Consider the following 20,722-nt stretch of genomic DNA (forward strand, 5'->3'; position numbering starts at 1 on the left):
TTTTGGTTGGTGGTTGTTTCCCCATCTCGGGAGCACAGATGTGAATTAACTGTGTGCTTGGGTTTCCGCTTATTTCTAATTTTGCATGGTTCTCTTTTGTAAACATATATATTTGTTTGTTAATACATTACCTTTCTTCTTTTCTTCGCTTTGTCCCCCTCACTTTCATTTGCTCCTTCACTCACATTCTTTCTCTCCTGCATTCTTTTGTTCTTTGGAGATCAGTGATCATGGATGATGCATCTAAAATGCTACCCGCAAACACCCATCCCTGGTCCAGGCAGCTCCAAGTCTCATTCACTCATTCTTTCCCTCATTCATTCATACCATTCTTCTTTCTTGCTTTCTTTCTCTTCATGAGTTTTTTATTCCCTGACTAATGGAATTAGGTGCCCAGAATTTGTGATGACCAATTAGTATCAACTCTAGCCTAGCCCTGTGTCTTGTGGAGCTACTCATTTTCCATTTCGTTAGCTGTTTTCATTTTGATTGATCATTTCTTTCCTTTGTTACAGCTTTCCCTAATTCCTCCTTTCCCCGCACTCCTTCTCACTTGCCTTCTTTCAGCTCAGGGACAGGCGCCCAGAGGGGATTAATCACAACGCCCCCCAAAAAAGCCCTCATCAAGAGCACCCAGGAGCCACCTCCCCCGTGCCCCACTCGGGCGTCCATCCCTGCTTTGTTTAGACACTTATCCTACTGGTGGAATGTGGATTTAGGATGGGACTAGCCATAACCCCTGATTGGCGATGCCCTTGCACCATCACTCCTAGCACCGCCTTTTTTTAACAAATATTTTTTGTTCACCATTAATTACTTCCGTACTTATGTGTTACTTTTTCTTTCATTCTTCTCTCTTCTTTCATTCTCCCTTGCATTCTTTCATCTGACAGACCTCAACTCCCAGGACTGGATCACTCAAAACCCCCTCACCTCATCCATCCACACAACCAGCCTTTCTTTTTTATTTTCTTTCTTTTCTTACAGAATTTATTCATTTACGTGGTGATTTCAGGTACCCAGAATTAGATAACCTTTGGGTAAATTACGCTGTCATCTTTGGTCTGCTGGACCCTCTTTCTCTTTTAACTCATCCTCTGAACTCTGTTGCTTACTTTTCTATGCCAAGAGCACATACTCACATTAGACCTAAAGCTTGGCTTATAATAGCCTGACACGGCCCTCCTGTATTCACTCATCCCCTCATTTTTTTTTTTTTTTGATTACTGCAAGAAAAATTGATTTTTTTTGGCAATAAGAAAAAAATGATAAAAAGAAAAATAACGTCATACAATACAATACCCTCACTTTTTTTAAATCATCTTTCTTCCTTTTATTTTTTGTTTGTTTCCATTTTCCTTCTTTCTTCCCATTACTTATTTCCTCTTTCGTGCATCTTTTCCTCCTCATTGCTTTACACATCCCCATTCTTACCCATTCTTTCTTGTATTCAGGTTTTATCCTTTTATTGACAAACCTCAGATGTACCTGCTCCTCGGTCCATGGTGACCTGAAATGGGTTTGTGAGTGGCCCTCTCTTATTTTCTATCTACTAATTGATTCAATGTTTTATTGATTTATTCCTTGACATCAAAACGGATGAACCATAGTCTCATTCGATGCGTGCTCTCATTGTTGGTCTACGTGATACCCTTTTTCCCCGGCTTATGGACTTCTCCACTTATTAATTTGTTTATTCACTCCATGCATTCATTCATTCATTCATTCATTCCCTTATTTTCACAGTGTAATAGATTCTAGTGTCCTGTCCAACAAGGAAAAGGACAATCACGATATCGTAGGTCTTCCTGCTTCCTCCCACCAGGTCAACCACTAAGGTGTGCCCAGGCCAGGTGTGCCCAGGCCAGGTAAGCAGAGACAGGTACAAACGGCAGCCATATCGCCCCAAGGCTCAGGGCCTAGGCAAGCGGGGGGCAGGTTGGAGACTAGAGCCCGATTCCCCAGACACGCCCCACCCCCCGCCCTGACACTCCCCGCCCTGCCCCTCTGGACCCCCGTGAATGGCCAACCCCATGAGAAACCTGTTTCAAGACCCTCGGATCCACAGAGACACACACATTGTACGTGCTCTTCCCAGCGGGAAACGAAGGACACGGAGTTCAGTTTAAATAGATGGCTTTGTCTGTAGCAATATAAAAATATTTTGGCCTTTCAAAGCAAATACAAAAGGAACTACCCATTACCATTGCTGAGTGTCTCAGTCCCAAACAATAAAGAACTTGAAGAGGTTTAGCCGGAAACTTTGAAGACAGAAAATCTGCCCATTATGTTTTCCAGACATTTCAAGGGGGTGAGCACAGGTCACTGGAGCCCGAAGCCCATGGAGAGGCCCGTCCCTGGGCCCCCAGCTCACAGGGGCACTTTCCTCCTAGCCTGCCCTGCAGCACAAGAGCCAAAGGGAGGCTCAGAAATGAAAGGCCCATTCATTTAGAGGAGTGAAAAAGAAGAAATTCTTTTTGGGCACACCACTCGAAGCTGCCTATAGAATTCTCTGCCACAGAGACAGCACCAGAAGACTGGGGGCTCCCGTCTCGGAACACGAGCCCCCAGGATCAGGGCATGGACCCGCCTTGGCTCACTGGACACCAACTCCCCACCGCGGTGTGCTCTGGGGGGCAGCCCCCAACCCGTGGCGGCATGGCCAATGGCAGGCACCCCACAACTCGGTGACTTACGATTTAAAGGTGGTGGCAGGTGCTGGGGTGCAGTGTCCAGATGTCCCTTCCCATGGAGGATTCCAGGGTGATGGCCTCGGCTGCAATGAGAAAGCCATGGGTCAGCGAGGAGGACAGTGATGGTGGATCAGGGACAGTTATGCAGGGGACCAGGGGGGACTGAAGCAGGGGCTCCCCACTTCTGACAGGTGTGGAAGTGGCAAAACCCAAGCATTTCCCTTTTCAAATTCACGCGTTCACTTGCTCACACACCCATGGGCTCCTACCCCAGTTTTAGCTACATACAGAGGGGCTGAGGCCAATGCGGAGGATTGGAATATGGCTCTCCCAGCCCCCCTGCCTTGGGTCTGAGCTCCAATCCCAGCAGCAGGTGCTATCCAGAAGAACCTGAAGGTCAAGGGCAACTGCAGAAGTGAGAACGGAGCTGGGTGCCGAGAGCACAGCCCGTGATCTGGAGAGCATTCCCCATGGACGGAAGTGCCCAGGCGTGGCCCATCAGGACCAGCATGTGCTGAGGGAGAAGCTACGGGCCCCACGTGGTGTGAGGGTTGGGGATCTGGGGCAGCTGGCCTCGCGAGGGACTGAAGAGCTGTGCAGAGCCAGGGGCCCAGAGCCTTGCGGTTCTTGGCGGGGGCAGCTAGTGCTTCGTAAGAGCACGGTACCACATCACCTGTTAATAGGATGCACAACAACTTTGGTGCCATCTGGACAGACCTCTTTACTTTGATGATTATGTACAAATGTGAATGGGCTCTCAAAAAAATCATAACCGGGCACATCAAGCCTCCAATTTCACATACTTGGCTTAAATTGTGTGATTAAAAAATAAAGTGAGTGGATTTTACAAAAACCTATCAAGTAAATTCTAGTAAGGGTGAGCAGGTGTGGCCGGAAAGGTGGTGTGGAGTGGCTGAGGTAGGTAAAGGGGGAGCCAGAGGCGGGAGAGCGAGAGGGCCAGTGTGTTATAAGACACCCTCTCCGAACACTCTTCTCTGGTGAGGACAGATGGGGGGAACGTGGGGGTGCCGGACAGGGCAGCCAGTGACTGAGGGGCAGCTGACTACCCTTTGGGGGACCCCAGGGCCCCCCCGTTACATGCTGGACACCACCAAGCAATTGCTTCTCACCATCGCCAGGGTCCTAAGATGATAAAGGAGGACCCACTGGGAAAGTACAGGAAAGCACTTTGGCACGGGGTTTCGTTTAGTCCCACTTTGCCTTGTTAACAGGAGCAGAGAAGCCAGAAGGGGTGCAGAGGGCATCTAGATTTCTTCCATGGTTTTGCTCCAGAGAACCCAGGAGCTCTCGGAGCTCCGACGGTCCTTAATTAACACTGCCCTGCCAGCACGCAAAACTGGGCCTCTGCTCCGGGGCCGCGGGTCCCAGCTCCGGGTTTGCCGTGATGTGTTAACAATGTGGGTGCAGGGTTGGAACTGTAACACATGTCAGAGAAACTGCAGGGATGAGTCACGGGCTGGAGTGAGAGAAAAACACAAGGCCTCCCTGCAGGATCCAGAGGAAGAGGTGCCCCAAGCAGAAACCTCAGGCCCACGAGAGCTGAGTGCCCACCCGGGAAGCCTGCGCCAGTGGGCACACCAGAGGCACCCCCACGGGCTGACGGAAAAGCCCGGCCCTGCATCTTGAGTTGAAAAGTTACTCTCTTCTGGAAATAGTCAGTCTGGCGTGTCTCAGGTGCAAATAACTTATGGATGTTTAGAACCGAGAAAGGCATAAAAGGATTACGGTGGCTAAAATGCTGTGTTTCTAGAAATAGACCCCAAGGCTTGTGCAAATAATAAGCCTTGTCTCAGATCCCATCCTTCCTACCTGTTGAGTAAAGACCGTCCCGCTGCTTCCCCTCCACATGCGAGCTCTTTGCAGAGCTCATTTCCTGTGGCTTTATGAGGGCCGGGACCCCGGATGTTACGGGGCCATTTATGAAAACGGGAGAGATAATTGGGACATCTTTTGAAATCCCAGCCCCTCTCTCCCACCGGTCCCCGCCGGGTTACGGAGGCTGTTTACACATGTGCGTCTTCCTGGAATTTCACCTCTTTGCTTCAGGAGTGGGTGATTAGAGGGAATTAGGCCCTATTTGGTGTGTGTTTATGGTTAATGAGTAGAGTGGCTGAGGCAGCCTTGGAAAGGCAGGCTGCCGGTCTAATTGAAGCTGGCAATCTCTCGATTTCTCATTTCAGCTCACAGGTACTGTAGCAACCAAGGTCAGAAAACAAAAGCTCCAGCCCAGTGCCACAAGGGCTGGGTCCAGGCCTCGGCGAGGTTCTGGGAGCTATTTATTACCACGCTCCAAAGCACACAGAGAGAGCCGGCGATGTTTTCCAAGCCGCCGGCCCGGACCCAGGCCAGGTAACAGATCGCTTTCCCGAAAGCTGCCACCCGATGGCTTTCTCAGAAAGTTATGAGCTGACTGGGCTGGTAGACAGGGTTGTGAAACCAGGCCCCACCCTCCCGGGGCCAAGGCCACAGGTCCAGTTTCCAGCGCAGGGGCCGCTGTACGGCCCCGTTCCATGAGACACAACCCCGGCACCACGACAGCGAGCAGCGCCTTGGAGCTTGCTTAGGAAGCGACCCCAGAGAGGCCTTGGCCCCACTCTGACCTCTGGTCTCCTCACTCTGAAATGGGAGGCAGGGATGGGCTGGTGACGGCCAGAGCCTCTGTCACCTTAGAGACGCAGCACACTAACCCAGAGCCCTCCAAGGACCCAGGCCCCACACTCCTCAATTCATAGAGGGGAAAACTGAATCCCAGGGGGCTGGAGAAAGGGTCACACCAACAGTTGAGTTGAACAGGGGCAGGAGGAGGGCTCCAAAAGCCCACTCCATGTTGCTGCTGACCCTGTGCCCAGGGGACCCACTTAGGACTCTCTCCTTGAGCCCCAACGAGTTCCAGTAGCCCCTGAGGCCAGCAGGCTAGACAGGGCCCAGCATGGACACCTGGGCCTTCCGCCCTTCTGTTGACCCAGGGACCATGCACTGACATCCCACACCTCTTTGACTTTTGGAAAACGTAGAATTGACAGGCAACTGCCTCCTTTCACAGATGGGGAAACCGAGGCCCAAAGGAAGCAGCGATAGTGCAAGACCTTGGCCAAGACAGGGTCCTGCACACCTTCCTCTTGGGGCGGGGGCTTGGCCCCTGGTGCCTCCAGAGTGGCCCAAGCCCTCGGGGCAGTTTAGGGGCAAAGAGGTGCAAACTGCACCCCCATCAAACCGAAGAGTGCCCTCGCTCAGGGCTGCCCCACCAGCTAACCCCTTGGGCCGCGCCACCTCCCCCACCTCTGAAATGTCACAGACACCAGCACCGTGGACGTCCAAGCCCCCTTCCACCCACCCACAAACTTTCTTTGGAGAGGGGCGGCAAGGCCTCTACCTCCACCCACAGGACAGCCCAAAGAAAGCTGGGAAGGCAGAAGGGGCGGCCCAGCTGCCGTCACAAACGGCCAGCGCAGACGTGCGCTCAGATCTCCGGCCCCTCGCTCTGCATTCTGGAATCCTGTCCCCTCAACCCCCATTCTGTCTGCTTGGCGTCCTTTGGGCATCGAACCCAGTTTGAAGAGATTTCTGTCTACAGGCTCAGCTACCCTGATTCTTCTCCATAATAAACTTTCACAAACAGAGGTCCAGGGCCTCGGCGTGTGCCCGTCTCCAGTGTCATGCCAACGGGGCGGCTGACTGTGTCATTATGCAGCCTGGTCCCTGCACACAGCAGTTCGTGGGGAGGCCCCACGCCTTCCCCAGGAGGGAACGAACACACACACACACACACACACACACACACACACACACACACACACACACACACACACACACACACACACTGTGTTTCAGAGGAAGGTAATTGAGGTTTTCTTCTTTTCAACTGAAGAAAAGGCACCTTCCATTGAAAGAGAGTATTCAAAGAACCTGGGAAAACTCATCTGCACTCAACCCTCCCAATTAATCGTCCCCAGGTGCCTGATCTCGCTGGGGGGCTCCCCCACATTCCTCGCGGCCGGGCCTTTGTCTCCGTCTGAAACAGCCCTGGGAGCCGCGGGCTGAGTGTCGCCGCCTCAGGCCCCTGCAAAGACCCTATTCACGGGGCAAAGGAAGCAAAGCCCAGGGTGGCAGGCAGCCTCCTTTCTGCCACATCCCGGGAAGGGGACTTAGGCCGCCCCATCTGGGTTTTTTTTTAAGCCCAAAGAAACTGGAGAGCAATTAAAAGAGTTATGACCACAGCCTCGCCGTCCTCTTTGCCCCTAATTAATTTCTCTCTCACACAAGTCCTCCCTCAAACCGGGGCCTCGCCCAGCCTCGGGGACGCTGCTTTGCCCTCAGGTCTTTACGGAGGATCTTGGGGTGAACAGAGCTGAGAAGACAAACGTGAACCTCCCCAGAGCCCCCCTCACGCGTCATCTTAGTGCCCAGAAGCCAGGCTAAGGTGACCATAGTTTTCCAAAGTGAGAGCTGGGACAGGGGACGCAGGTCCTGGCCGCAGGACCGGAAGGCACCAGAAATTCCAGAGCCGTATGGCTGCCCCTGAGACAGGCCAGATAAGGTGCTCCGTCCACAACTGCAGGGTCACGCTGGACTCGGGCAGTGCCTGGCAGGGGGCACTGTCCAGAGAGGCCTCCCGGCTACAGGGTCAGTGCAGCAGGCCGGAGACTGGCCCCGTGGAAGGTCACGGTGTCTCCCAGCAGGAAACAGACACGGATCCCGAGGGGAGCTGGCGGTGCTGGTCCCCAAGCCCTGCTCTTCCTTCCATCCCTGGCTCGGAACACCAAGAGGAGACAAGCCTGCCTCTGCCACTCTCTCCTCTGTCTTTCCCAAAGGGTGAAGCAAGAAGACCCACCTCGGGGGCCACCTGGGCCCCCCGAGAGCCTCCACTGCCGGGGACCCGCCTCTCCCTCTCGAACCGGGAACCCCAGACCTGAGACGGCCTGAGAAAGGCTAACCAGCTCTTCTCCAGAATCTTCCACTGGCTGAAACCAGGGCTGGCGGCCATGGCTATCGCTCCCTTATTGCTCCTTTGGGGGAAGGAAGCAGGGCCACACCTCGAGGTGAAGGGGCACTGCTTCTTGCAACCCACTCAGAAGTTGTTAAATTCCAGGCTCCAAAAATGAAACGCTCCCCACACCCCAGGCCTTTTCCAGCTCAGCACAGAAGCCAGTCCCTACACTGTCCGCTGCCCTTTAACCCTTGGGGACCTCGGTCCACCTCCCTCCAGGGCCCCTTCTGTGGCTTAAAGCTGCCTTCCTCCTTTCAAGGAAAAATTCATTAGCAAGCTCATTAAAGACAGAAGACTTTTTTTTTTCCTAGAAGTCAGATTGCTCATCAAAAAGACATTTAAGTTACTTCATGTACATGAATGTATAATGAACACACGAATCCTGCTGCCTTAAGTCTTGCCAGGTTTCGACATATTTGGAGGAATGTGCCTGGAGATACATTTGGGGTTTGAATCCCACACAGGAAGCCTGAGGTCAGGGGCCCGGAAGCTCCAGGCACCCCCATCAGGCAACTTGGGGTGACAAATGGGGGTTCCTGCTCCTCCAGGAGCCCAGGGCAGCCTTTCCCCAATACCCAGAGGAGGCAGGCGGGAGGGGGCTCCGGTAATCCCCCCTCATGTCCGGGGCTGCCCAGCAGCACCCCCTAGCCAGAGTCCCCGGGGGGAACGGCTCAGCCCAATGACCCCCCTCCTCCCACCGGGGTGACAGGGTCCCCAAGCCCTGCTGCTGGGCCCTCGGGGTCTCACCTCTGCCCCTTACTGGTCAGGGACTGGCCAGTCAATCAAAAGAGCATCTTTCTGAAAATGATCGTTTCCGTCAACTCTCTAATGACAGCTTTTCTTCAATTTCTGGGATGATGATCTGCAAGGCTGACTTATTATCTTCCGTTTCAGCGTCTTTAATTGAGAATTTGATTTATCTTTATATGTTTTCTGCCTAATGACACGCAAAACCCAAAATATGTGTTTGCCTGAGACTTAACCTTCACGGTGCCCCTGAATCCCAGCCGCCATTCTGACCCCCAGACCACCGAGGGCGGGCAGATGAGGTCGCAGATGGGCAGGGAGAGTGGGCAGCGCTACCCTCACCTCGGACCCTGCCCCTTGGCTCAGCCCACCCTGAGGGTCCCAAGAAGCCCCTCGGGAACAAGGCCAGACACTGTGGGCACTTGATTCAAACCGACTTTGAATCAGACGCTGCTTTCTCCTGCCCCACTGGGGGGCGAGTCTCTGCCCTGTGCTGAGCCCCCTCCTCACCCCGCCTCAATGTCACCGTGTTTGCAGGTGGCTCAGCAAATGCCAGCTGTGGAGTAAATGTCACAGGGCACAGCCTCCCCTCTCCCCTCCCCGGCGCTCTCCAGCCGGTCGCAGACGCTCCCCGGAGATGGAAAGCAAGCAGACGGAGGCAGGGGCCCCCCTCTACCTACACTGACATGTTTTGTTTAAAGATAACACCCTCATCCCATTTCGATTTCGAGGGAGAAGAGCAGGGCCACACCAGAGCTGCCATGGGAACCCTGCTTGATGAATGGGCATTATCAAAGCTGTGTGGGAGATGGGGGTCTCTGTGGCCAGGGCAGGGGGTCCAGGCCGCCATGCCTGCAGACTCTGGGCTTCGGGAGTGACTCGAACCCCCAGATAGAAGCACTTGGGTGGCTAGAGGCAGGGGCCCAGCCCTGGCATGGAGAAAGCACTCCATTCACCAATTTCTCTCTCCCAGAGACCCCCATGGGGGCACCAAGTGTCGGGAGGAGGCCGCCAGGGCCGAGCCCAGGCCTGAGACCCATTCCAGGCTCCCTCAGGGTCACCCCCAGTCTCCAGGCCTTTCTCACCTCCCAGGGCTGCTGGCCCCACGGTGACCTGCTGTGGACCACAGAGAGAGAGGCACCCCCAGAGAAGCCCCCCAGCCTCCAGCCTCTGAGACTGTGCCCGGGACGGGGCCATGGGGGCCATTCCAGATGCAGGCAGACAGGAGCCCCTGCCCCTGTGGGACCACCCACAACACCCCACAACACCTTTGGTTCTTACGGCCAAGCCGGTCTTGGGAACCCACAGCAGCCCCAGACCCGAGCCTTCCCAGCCCCTCACGCATCCTGGATCCGGGAACCACAGGCAAGTGGACGCCGAGTCCTGCAGCGGTGAGCAGCCCCCTTCCCACCATCATGGATTTCCTTTAGTCAAAATGGTTCCCCTCTCAACTCAGTTTCGGGGTGAACAGGCCACAGAGGAACTCGCTGCAAGGCCACCATTTGGCTAAAGAACATCCACAGTCACAGCCTCGTGGATGAGAAACCAGGACTCCCCACAGCAGGCACGAGGCCCAGGCTGGCGGGGAGCGGTGTTTTCCTGGCGGCAGCGCACGCACGCACTCCCGCTGACGTGGAATTCACGGGATTCACCGACGTGAGATGCCGTGGCCTCGTCTCCCAAACTGGTTCAGCAAAGCCCTACGGACCCCCTAACGTGTGCCCGGCCCAAGGCGGTCCTCAAGGTCGAGGCCGAGCGGGACACGCTCACTGACCGTCCCAGGCCCGGGCAGACCCCTCACGTGCTGGCTCAGCACCGGGCAGCTTCCCATCCCCAGGCGCCGTGGTTGGCAGTGGGCAGCACACCCCCCTGACAGGACAACCCCCCCACCCATTTTACATGTTTACACTTTTGAACAAGCAGGAGAGACGCGGCCCCAGTGAAGTCCTGGTGACGAGAAACTCACCCCAGATCAGGAAGGAGTCAGAGAGCCACGGAACTCGGCGTGAGACGCTTTGGGGGTCTCGGTCCAGGGCGGTGGGCCTTGGGGGGCTCTCCTGCCCCTCCCGTCCCCAACTCTTCAGCCAACCCAGCCAGGTCGAGGCCAACCCTGGGGAGGGGCAGAAAGTTAGAATTCCTGGAAGACAAACATCCAGAAAAGCCTCAAAAATTATAAGACACAGAGCACGAGCTCACCTGCAGTTTGCTTTTCGGTGGAGAGGTGTTAGCTAACGTGGGATGGGCTAGGAAAAGAGGCGTGGAGAGAAACAAGTATCCTAGGCAGCAGCCCCTAAGGGCCACAGCAGCATGAGCCATCAGCAAGGGGCAGGAGGAGCAGGGCGGTGGGCACTGCCCACCAGGGACAAGGAGTGCCTCTGGGTCCAGCAGGACAGGGCATGCGTCGGGCTGGTCGCCTGACCCTGGGAAGCCAGGCCCTTGGGAGAAGGCATCTGGGGATGGTTCCTGGGCGAGGGAGACGCCCCATGGGCACTGGGGAGCTGCTCAAGGGCTCAGACAAATGCTGAGGGGGAGTGCTGTTTGGTCACAGGTAGGTGGGAGGTGGATGAGGCAGCAGGCAGGGTGGGGAAGCCCAGGTGTGGGCTCCATGTGCACTGGCCAAGGAAAGCCGACCTGAGTGGCAGAGGGCAGGGAGCTGAGCCCTGCAGGGAGGGGCCATCCAGGGGCACAACTGTAGCAAGCAGAGCACCAAGTGAGTAAAGAACTGGGGGCGGAGCCACCAGGTAGAGCAGAGCAGGTAGGCAGCCAGGTGGAGGTGGAGTCCACAGCTGCTCCCTGGAGGTCCCCAACCATCTGCCCTTTCTTTGCACTAGACACCGACTCCAGTCAGGGGGCAAAGGAAGCTACACTGAGCCCCTGGGGGGGGAGGAATCTTCTAGAAGGAGATGTCCATACAAGGACCCCACCTCAAGAGGGAGACCCGAATGGCTGAAGCCTAGGGGGGTGCACACCCCAGCTGTTCTGTGCTCCCACCTCTGCCCTGAGAGCATCAGGGCCAGGAAGCATCCAGAGCAGCAGCCAGCCATGGGGCGGGGTGGGAGAGGCAGAGGAGGGGGCTCCAGCTGGCTCTGGGATGGGCAGCATGGGGAGCCCCTCTGGGGTTCAAATTAAAGGCCGGGGTGACCAACTCGCCCAAGGGAGGAGGACAGCCAGGAGGCCCCCCGGCTCTCAGCGCCTGTCCCCGGTCCTGGCATGCATGGACACCCCTGAGGCGGACCCCCGCGGGGGCAACCCCTGCACCCCCAGTCCCCCTCCCAGGGAAAGAGGCTGTCAAGGGGCGATATGGGGGGCGGGTGCCCGGCCCAGGCCTGGCGTGGAAAGGCTCAGTGAGGATCAACTGTTGGATGAGGGGATGGTGGGCGGGCGAGTGGGGGGCGCGGGCAGCAGGCTCGGGAGGGGACGGTGCCTGTGCTCCACGACGGGCCCCCCACCTCCAACCTCCTGACCTAGAGCTCCTGGCTCCCCAGACGCCCGGCCCTGGCTGCGTGCGGGGGCAGCTGCCGAGCCCTCCACTGGCTCGCCGTCCAAACACACATCCCACATACTCTCAAAGAGCCCCACTTTGTGCCAAGACTGGGGCTGGGGTCACCCGGAGGAGAGAGGGGCGGCCTAGGGGCACCCGGGGAGGGCCAGGCAGGAGATGGTAAAGGAGGGAGGGGAGAACCTGGGGGGGAAGCGGGAGGAGACAGAGAGACAGAAAATGGAGAGAAAGGGCTGAAACACAGGGAGGAGGGTGGGCCAGGGAGAGCAAAAGCAGAACAGAACGAGGGTGGCCTCGGGGACTGACTTGAGCTCTGGGGGTCCCAGGGCCAACACAGGAAGCCAGTTGAGAGCATGGGAAAGAGTTCAACCCCGGGCTAGAAAAATGGGGTGCACAGGAATGCTCATTTCCAGGCCTCCTAACTTCTGGAGACACCCAGGGTCTTGGGGTGCCACGAAGACCCACAAATGAGCACAAATCCCAAGATCCTGGAACCCAGGGCTGTTTCCCACTCCCCAGCACCCCCTGCAACCCCCCAGATTCTCAAATGCCCACAGGCGCTATTATCAAACAGCAGTGTGGGGGCCTGTTTTTAAATATTGGTTTGTATTTTTTGAGGGAGTGGGGAGGGCCTCCTGTGAATTTTTTTCACCGTTTCATTATTTAGTGAAATCCTAAGGAAACACTCCACTACTTTATTCTCTACTAACTCCGGGATGGGGAGGGGGAGGTTAGGGGGTCCTGGTCCCAGTCCCCTAATCTCAACAGCCTCCTGGAAGACATCCAAGGGCACAGACGGCCACCTCACGCTTTCACCCCAGCCTGCCAATCGGGCATCTCTGTCTCCATCGGGGCGCTGGGCTCATGATGGTTTTGCTAACTTGGAAAGAGCATTGAGTGCCTATCAATGACGACAGAGCAACTCTGGCCAACATATACATCAAGGGAAGAAGGTCCCCTCCATTTTCAAATCTTAAAATTTGCCTTCTCCTATCAAAGTCCCTTCTCCCTTAATTTTTTTTCAATTTGGCAGAAGGTCTGGCTGGAGCTTGAAACCTAAATTGGAGTGATCTAATCTTGATTGATCTACCTTGAGGGGATAAATGTCCAGAACTCAGGACAAATAACGTGATGTCTCACAAGTGACTCGGGAAACCTGCTCTAAGGACGCCAGCGATCTCCGGAGAATTCAAGCATCAGCGCCCTCGGCTGACAACCACCCAGGAGGGGAGGGGTGGGGGTCTTCCAGCACACCGTGGGGATGGACCATTAAGGCTGATACCAGAGCTAAGCTGCAATCTCCACTCAGGCACCTGACTTGCTCTGATCGATTCTGGCAAAACACGTGCCCTCTCTGAGCCTGTTTCACCTACCTTGGGGTCTGTATACCACCAAGAGGGGGTGTGATGCCTCTAGATCAGACCCCTCCCCAGTGACCAGACAACACCCGAAAGCCAAGCCCCGGGCTGCCCACTTCCTACACGATATTTAATTCCACCAACCCAGTGTTCGGCTGAGGAAACCGGTGCAGGTGAAGTAACTAAGCCCAGCACCAGTGTGCTGGAGCCAACTCGGAACCCCCAACCTTGCCCTCTCGTTGGAGGGGACCTCTGGGATGTTAATACCCATCTGATTTCTGGACCCAGATGTGGCATGAACGTGGGTTCACGCTGGTATCCCCAAGGGTTGTGCATCTGGGACCCGGCACTTCTCTACCCTTCATTCGTCTTGAGTAAGGCTGGTTCTTAGGGTCCCGGGGGTTCCTGAACCAAGGCAGGTTCTGAGTTGCTCAAAGTTGGACCCCAGTTCCTCCCTCTTGGAGGGCTGGGACAGCAACGTCCCGGCCAGCTGCGCTGCATGTGGGGCACACAAAAGCCTCTTTTCCAAAGCAGCCCTAGCGGCCGCCCCCTCCCCAAAGCTGCCTTCTCTCTCAACCCCACTCAATGGACCGTGCGCTGCAGCTGAGGCAGGACTTGAAGGGGGAGCAAAGGAAACGGCAGCCCCGGCCCCCAAATCAGGAGTGTGGCTCCAGAGCCCCAAGGCCCTGCCCCGGGGTCGCCGGTTCACCTCCTTATGGTCATCAGCGTGTTTTCCCAACGCAGACAAAGAGGGCTCCTCCCGAGAGGACCACTGGATTCCAGTGGCCGCCTCATTAAGGCCGCTGCCTCTTCCCTCCACAAGGCCCAAGATTAGCCCTGTGTTCATTAGGGAAAAGGGCGGAAAGTGGAATAAAACTGAAAAACACAGCCGGGGAAGGGAGAGGGCTCTTTTCTGCCGGCCATTCATTCACCGAGACACTCCACGGTCCTCAGGATTTAATCACCAACGGGGGGCAGCGGGGCCGGGGGGGGGCAGGGTTTACCAGGACTCAGGAAGTGAAAAAAGAAACATTGAGGGAAAGAGTTAAAAAAAACTCAAAACGGGGACCTTTGATAACAAAAGCTTCCTGGGATCTGTCATTGAGATAATCAATTTAAAACCTTCTTCCTGTTCAGTTTCTTTCAGCTAAGCTGACATGAGAGGGGGGGAAAAATGGAAGCATTTTTGTCGATTTTAATATTTTATAAGTCTGGTCTGCCTTTCCAACTTTCATTTTTTACCTTCAATACATTTTTCTCCCACGTTTTCCCCACCCCCTCCTCCACCTTCTTTCTTCTTGCTTTGGCCCTCCCAGTGGGAACCTAAGAAAACCTAGCTGTGCCTCCACTGTCAATTTTTCAAGACCGCTTTATTTGCAGTCTCAGGCCCCTCGAGTAGCACCTGATGGTACCCATGGGTTCTCCCATCTGACCTGCCAGCTAAAGATTAGCAACTCTATTTTGCGATGGAGAAAAAGGTGGTTTGAAAAAGTTAACCTACACCAGGCCGGCCCAACTCCCGAGTGCTTAATTCAGCAAGGGGAGCGGGCAAGAGGCAAGTTCCAGAAGTTAGGAGGCCTGGGAATGAGCATTCCTAGGGGCAGCTAAGGAGCTGAACCAGGGAAGCCGGGAGTGGGGGGGGCGGCGTACAGCCGATGGGGGTGGCGGGGGGGGGGGGGCGTTCATGAACAGAAGTGAGCAGGAGCCCAAAAGCCACATGAGAGAAAGAACGGAAACGTGTGCATGTGTCCACGAGCCGGAAATGTGTCAAGAGACGATCGAGCCACAAAAAAGACATTACCTTCGCAAGAGCCGATCGGTGGAGCAGAGAAGTCGGGAAGCAGTGGGTTGAAGAGGAAATTGGAGGTGGTGAAGAAGACAGGAAGTGTAGCCAGGCCTTTGGAGAAGATTGGCTGTGAACGGAAAGAGAGGTGGTAGTGGCCTGGAAGGGACAGGCTGAGGACAGGACCATCCTGCCAGGCTCAAGCTGAGCAGGGCTGGAGGAAGGAGCACAGTGAGAAGTTCAGAAGAAGTGATGGCGGGAGGCCCAGGCCAGAGACAGAAGGGGGTCCAGCTCAGGGGACCCTCACCTCCTAAAATTTAAGCGCCAAAGTGGGGTGCAAATGTTGGTGGGATCCCAACCTGAAGAGCCACTTGACTGCCTGCTTCCCTGGGATGCCAGGGCCCCCCTCCCGTCCCCCACGGTGCCAACAGGGAGTTGTGAGCTTCAAATGAACTGATGGTCGCAAAAGGGCTTTGCAAATTGCAAAAGGAAAAAACCTGAACAGTAGCAGGACGTTCAATTTTACAGCCCATTCCAATCCTACTGGGGCCTGGATTTTCATTGACCATAAATTATCTGCCCTGAACATTAAAGATGTAAAAACCAGTGGTAAAAGCTCCCACCAGGGTCTGGAAGACGAAAGGTTCCCCCCTAATAGCCTGGATTAACTCAAAGCAGATCCCCGCCCATTCCATTTGTCACCTTCCACCTTAATTTGCCACATAATCCAATCAGCCCCTTTCAGACACCCGGGAGCTATTGTCCCCAATGAGCTTGCTTCTCAAAAGCCGGGCCCCAGTTGTTTTTGTCTTGTCCGGACAAAACTGGTTGGCTTAAAAAGGGGAGGAAAGAAAGTGCTGGTCAATTGAGGACCCCAATTAGCTTCCAAGAGACTGTTTTCATCAACTTTGTATCACACACCTAGCCTGGTGGGCTGGGCATATTGTCAGTGGTCCGGAAAATGTTTGTTGAATTAATCCCGTTCTTATTCATTCTGGACTTGATCTATTGACCACATACGCCCACAGCACCTACTGGGTGCTGGCTATTACTGCCGAGGGAGAATAAGGCTGGACACGAGAACGAGGGGCAGCCGGGGGAGGCTCTTAGTTATCTAGCAATTTCCACAGCAACTGACAAAGCACTTTCATAGGAGTTAAGGTAATTTGGTCTTCAAAAGCATCCTGTGGGGTAACTAAATGTGGGTGGTGGTATTTTTTTTTTAATCCCCATTTAGACCAGGAAAGGAACTGAAACTTGGAAAAGCTAAGCAACTTGTTTAAGGTCCCGAGGCTATGAGGAGGTAAAACAAGCACATGCTGCAGCACCAGGGCCAGCCACAATCCTGGCCCCCCTCCAAGACCAGCCTGGGGAGCTAGGACTTCAAACCCAGTGTCCCATTGTCACATGTCTGACTTGAAATAAAAGCACTCTCGGTATAACTGCCAGGGTGGGGCAGCAGGGGGGTAAGGGGCAGCTGCGGTGGCACCGGGGCTAAATGTGAACCCCTCCTCTCGGCAGCAACATACAAAATGCTCGCACACCCCTCTGGTGTCAGCTCCAGGGACAAAACTTACCCTGTGGAGTGGGGTGCTCAATTCTCATTGGTCCTCTCCCCCACCCCACCCAACTTCTTAAAACTCGTGCAGATCAATACCGAATTCATCTGTGTTGGGCAAGACGGCTGCCTCCCGAGAGAGTGTTCTGGAACCTACCATGCATCATTCCTTTTCCTACTTAAATCAGCCCGACGCCCATCTTGGCGGAGCCCCTAGCTGGTGCAAGGAAGCCCCTGTGCACGGGGGTGTCTCCAGTGCTGTTGGAGAATAAACAAGAGGAGTAAGACAAGTGCGAGGACGGGAGGAGACTGACCTGCCAAACCTGGTCAACAAACATGTGCGGACCACTTCCACTACGCCCAGCTCAGCCTGAGGCTGCTCCATCTCATTTAATTCTCACAACTCCCCTGGGAAGGTGCTCGGCTCATCCACGCCCCCCTCCCCATTCCCCCCTCCCCCCATTCCCCAGGTAAGGACAGGGACAGAGGTGAGGTTGCCCTTAACATGGCATCAGGGCTCATGCTCGTTCCAGAAGCTTCCCTCCCTTCCCCAGCGCCTGGGAACTGCCAGTGAGACGCTGGCCATGCTCTCAGCCAGGCGCCCCTCCTGAGAGGCTCCCCAAATCCTTCCTTTTCCGGACATCATAAGGGCAACACCCTGGGGGTGGGAAACACTCCAGATCGCTGGCGAGTTAGCACAAGCAGAGACTTCAAGGCATAAGCAGAGCCAAGGCCGGGGGTCAACCGCCAATGCCCCCTCACTAAGGCATTGGGTTAGGCCTTTAGCCAAGAGGGAGTGCTGCCCAGTGGGTTCCGGTCCTCTTCGTCCTCTGCCCGTCCTGGTCCTGGGGGTCTTCCGGGGGCTGCCTGGTATCCTGGTGGGATCCTGCAATCGGTGCTCCCGGTGCCTTCTGCAATTGATCAAAGGTTAGAAGACCTGCGTAAAAGCCCAAGCCCAGATAGTCATGGCAATTTAAATGAATTAATTACAATTAAGACTAATTAGTTGAAATTGAAGATTGTCTTCTAATTGCTAGTGGGCGAGGGGGTGGTGCAAGGAGGGTGGGGGGACTCTGCCGGCCGTGTTGCAAATGAAGTGCCATGGTGTGGGGTGGAGGGACCATGGTGGGGACGGGCAGCAACGTGGCATTCCAGAGGGACAGTCCTTGGAGATAAGGAGGTGAGAGCTTGACGTCATCCCCGAAGAGGGGCCGGATGCCAGGGGAGGGGGCTGGCTAGAAGCTATCTTGATGACCTCTAACGGCGGGCCCAGGAACAGCAGAGAGAGGGAGGAGGCTGTCAGAGGGGAAGGGTGGGGGGAGTGGGAGAGGGGAGGGGGGAAGGAGTGAGGAAAGGAGGGCCTAGGAAAATAAAAGAGGGAGGAGGGATAGGAGAGACGGAAGGGGGCGGAGGGAGATAAGTGGGAGGGGGTAAGGATGACTTGATTGACAGGACACAAGTGTTCGGCTGTGTGCGCATGCGTAACGCAAAGCCCGGCTGAGCGCGCGGGAGTCGCTGGCAGGCGCAGACCGCTAGGGGGCGCGCGGCCCGCACCCAGCACCCGACAGCGCCGCCACCTGCCGCGCGCTCCCAGCGCCTCCCGCGCCCGCGCGCCCGCCAGGCCCGCAGCTGCCCCGCGCGCAGCTGACCAAGGGCGGACGGGGGTCGCCCAACAGGTCTGAGGCTTAGGGGGCCACCGCCCGCCCCAGCCCGTCGCACAGGGCCGCTGTGTCCCCCAGAAGCCACGCCAGCCGCCTTCAGCCAGGGCCCACCTGTGGTCACGGGCAGTGCCCCCGCGCACACCACGGTGTTCTTCTGCGCCCCTCCAACCGCGGGAGCCACCCCGCGTCAGAGACCTGAGATCAGGGGTCTTCCCGCAGCGCGATCTCACTTTAGCTAAGGAAACACACGAAACCTTGGCTCAGACCTTGGATAAAGCCAGTCAAACATAAATTAGTTGATTACAAATTACAAGGCCCAGTTCTCACTACTTTGTTTTCACTCATGTTTGTGGTCTCGGGACCCCTGGTGTAAAATATGGTATCCCTAGAAAACATAGACCGCCCGAACCCCTAAAATTCTCTGGACCACTCGCCCCTCTCCTCCTTTGCCCCAGTCATGGAGCTTTCCCACATCCCCCCTTCCCCTTTTGCTTGCAGCAAGAATTTCGACCCTGCGCCTCTTTAACCTCTCCGGCCTGCTCCAACGAGCCGCACCTTCCTACGACCCCAGAAACCGGAGCCGTCTGCAAGAACTATTCCACGACACCCCAAGGCGCGCAACCAGCGCCGACCGCGGCGTCTCCGCCCAGCGCAAACCCTGCGGGCCGCCCCCCGGCCAACCCGGGCATCCGAACACCTCTCCCCCTGAGGTCAGTGAATCCAGGATCCACCGGTAAAACCCCGCGCCGACCCCCTCCAGCAGGAGAACAAAGGCCACCTCCCCTCCCACCCCGCCCCCCCCCAAATTCCGCAGTGCCGCCAGCGCCCTCTGGCGGCCAGCGGGGAAACCTTCCAGAAACCTGCCACGTAGCAACCCGCTGCCCCCCCACCCCCAGCCCGCCGGCCCAGAGTGAGGAGGGGGCAGCGTGGGGGGGCTTGGCAGGGACAAAGGAGCGGCAAAAGGCGACTTTGCCAAAAGTCAAAAGCTCACAACGTGTCAGAATCTTCCCGCGACCACCATGCAATGCTGTGAAGGTCCTCGGGCCCCCAGTTCCAAGCTCCCCGTTCCCAGCCACCACCACCCCCAACACGCCCCCTTTTCTGCACTTCTCTCTTGCCACTTGATTAGCCTCTCCCAGACCCAAGGACGCGGCCTTCTCTTCACCCGAACCCACCCCCTGCTTCTATTCTGCCTGCACCCCTCAGCCCCACTGTCCCTTCTCTACGGAAGTGACCCTAGGGGACTCGGGCAGGTTTGCACTGGGGCGCCATATCTTCCCACTATTACAGCGGTTGATCCAGGTGGAACCAGATGCCACAGGTCAGAATATTGACTCTCCAAATTTTGACCGGAATCTGCTCTTCAATAAGCCTGTGTTTTTTTGGCTTTGGAATCCCTCCCCGAAAGGCACCTCCACAGCTCACGGCCACTGGCCACGAATTAGGGGGAAAATACATCCGGGAGACCCTTCTTTTCTGGTGTTTTTCTCCCTAATTCACGGGAAAGCAGAATGCATCCGCCGCCATATCTTCCACTATTAACGTGATTCCAAAGGCAGGGCTTCCAACACAAAATCTGGTGTTTGAACCCAAGTTTCCGCGGTGCACTGGGTTCCAAGAGGGGTTTCGTCTGATTCCTTGTACTCCTCTTAATTTAAGCCCCTACCACCCAGCCTGTCCTCGAAGACTGGACAAGAAGGGCCCTGATCTCCCCACCACTACCACCACCCCCCCAGAAAAATGTGCCTGGAGATCCCCCTTCCTAGCAGGATTTGGGTTGTGGCGCTCTGGGGCAGGCGAACTGCCGCCTTCCAGGAGAAGGTCCCAGGCGTCTTCTTGCGTGTCCAGGAGGACAGGACGCCACCCAGAAGGGAGTGTAGTCTTCCTTTCGCACATCCTTTCGGAGAAGGAAGGCCACCCACTCACCAGGTAGGGATTCTCCCGCGGGCGCCCCGACTCTCCGGTCTCTCCCGAGGAGCTGCGGCCAGGGCCGGCGGGGCCCGAGCGCGCTCCATCCAGCTCTCCGCCGTCTGCGCTAGGGGCTGACTGGGTGGGGTTTATATGGAGGCGCAGAAGGGGTGGTCTCTGACGTCAGCGCATTCTGCTGCAATGCGCTCATTTCTCTAAAAGTGATTGGCCGGAAAAATGAGCCCCCCAGATTCTATGACAAATTGCTCTAGCCGCACCCAGATTGCAGCAAAGAAGGGAGGAAAAAATTCTGCCGCAGTGCCCCTCGCCGCCATGACCAACACCCTCTGGTCGCCGGTGCGTCTTCCCTCCAGGCGCCCTGCTCGGGAGGCGGGCCCGTTTGTGTCCACAATTTGCGGGGAGAACCGGGTAGAGCATGGTTCTTCCTAGGCGGGCGGAGGGTAGAGCTGGGGAGCTGGGAGCAGCAAATCACACACCTGGTTATTG

The 20,722-nt window shown here is 56.0% G+C and overlaps 1 long non-coding RNA gene across 7 annotated transcripts in view; it reads right to left on the reverse strand.

Annotated features, from left to right (window-relative positions):
- The window catches only part of LOC119531073, a 31,968-nt gene extending 11,581 nt beyond the window's left edge, over window positions 1-20,387 (reverse strand). The window contains exons 1-7 of one of the 7 annotated variants that reach the window (XR_005216199.1): window positions 20,234-20,387; window positions 18,419-18,542; window positions 16,804-17,557; window positions 15,107-15,218; window positions 10,645-10,691; window positions 10,415-10,558; window positions 2,697-2,776 (exon numbers count right to left, since the gene is read on the reverse strand). This is a non-coding gene — a long non-coding RNA (uncharacterized LOC119531073). Of the gene's footprint in view, window positions 1-2,696; window positions 2,777-10,414; window positions 10,559-10,644; window positions 14,578-15,106; window positions 15,219-16,803; window positions 17,558-18,418; window positions 18,543-20,233 lie in introns of those variants that run through there. The other 6 variants (XR_005216202.1, XR_005216198.1, XR_005216203.1 and 3 more) reach the window with 6 other exon arrangements.
- Window positions 20,388-20,722: the final 335 nt, after the last annotated feature.

Source organism: Choloepus didactylus, chromosome 4 (genome assembly GCF_015220235.1).
Source record: "Choloepus didactylus isolate mChoDid1 chromosome 4, mChoDid1.pri, whole genome shotgun sequence".
Taxonomy (NCBI): domain Eukaryota; kingdom Metazoa; phylum Chordata; class Mammalia; order Pilosa; family Megalonychidae; genus Choloepus; species Choloepus didactylus.